The sequence below is a fragment of the Nannospalax galili genome, unplaced genomic scaffold, assembly GCF_000622305.1.
Source record: "Nannospalax galili isolate Female #2095 unplaced genomic scaffold, S.galili_v1.0 scaffold858, whole genome shotgun sequence".
Lineage (NCBI taxonomy): Eukaryota > Metazoa > Chordata > Mammalia > Rodentia > Spalacidae > Nannospalax > Nannospalax galili.
This window is the reverse complement of record NW_008341877.1, coordinates 2,794,586-2,795,817: the sequence shown is the minus strand read 5'-3', so window position 1 is coordinate 2,795,817 and position 1,232 is coordinate 2,794,586. Positions and strand designations below refer to the sequence as shown.

At 34.9% G+C, this 1,232-nt stretch overlaps 1 protein-coding gene across 1 annotated transcript in view; it reads right to left on the bottom strand.

Annotated features, from left to right (window-relative positions):
* Window positions 1-1,232, bottom strand: part of Ostf1 (osteoclast stimulating factor 1) — a 70,140-nt gene that overhangs the window by 15,520 nt on the left and 53,388 nt on the right. The gene's annotated exons all lie outside the window — the stretch shown is intronic.

Sequence of the window (1,232 nt, the reverse complement as noted above, 5' to 3'; positions counted from 1 at the left end):
CAGTTAACCAAAAGAAAGAAAGAGCACCTCCAAATCAACAAAATCAGAGATGAAAGGGGAAACATCACAACAGACACCAGAAAGATACAGAACATTATAAGGGAATACTTTAAAAACCTATATGCTACTAAATTTGAAAACCTTAAAGAAATGGATGGATATCTAAAGGCATGGGAACCACCAAAACTAAACCAAGAAGAGATTAACAGCTTAAACAGACCCATATCACAACAAGAAATCGAAACAGTAATACAAAACCTCCTGACTAAAAAAAGCCCAGGACCAGATGGATTTACACCAGAATTCTATCAGGCATTTAAAGAAGATCTACATCCAATATTACTTACTTTATTCAAAAAGATAGAAATGGAGGGAGAAATTCCAAATTCCTTCTATGAAGCCAGCATCACTCTAATACCAAAGCAAGGTAAAGATACAACCAAAAAGGAAAACTATAGACCCATATCCTTAATGAACAAAGACGCAAAAATTCTCAACAAGATACTTGCAAACCGCATAGAGACACACATCAAAAGGATCGTCCACCATGATCTAGTCAGCTTTACCCCAGAGATGCAGGGATGGTTCAATACACGTAAGTCAATAAATGTCACAAATCATATAAATGGACTCAAAGACTAAGAACCATATGGTCATCTCAATGGATACAGAAGGCCTTTGACAAATTCAACATGCATTTATGTTCAAAGTCCCAGAGGGAATTGGACTGGAGGGAACATACATCAACATAATTAAAGCAATATATAACAAACCCACAGCCAACATCATTCTAAATGGAAAAAACTGGAAGCATTCCCATTGAAATCAGGAACCAGATAAGGCTATCCATTATTTCCACACCTCTTTAACATAGTGTATGAAACTCTTGCAAGAGCAGTAAGACAAGAGCAAGAAATTAAAGGAGTAATAATTGGAAAAGAAGAGATCAAATTATCCCTTTTTGCAGATGATATAATATTAAGCCTAAGAGATGTCAAAAATTCCACCAGAAAACTCCTAGAAAACTTCAGTAAAGTGGCAGGTTACAAAATTAACCTACAAAAGTCTGTAGCCTTTCTATATACTAATAACAAGCAATCAGAGAAAGAGCACATGGAAACACTCCCCTTCACAATAGCTGAAAAAAAAAATCTCATAATAAACCTCACAAAAGACATTAAAGAGCTCTACAATGAAAATTTTAAATCTTTAAAATAAGAGATTGAGGAAGC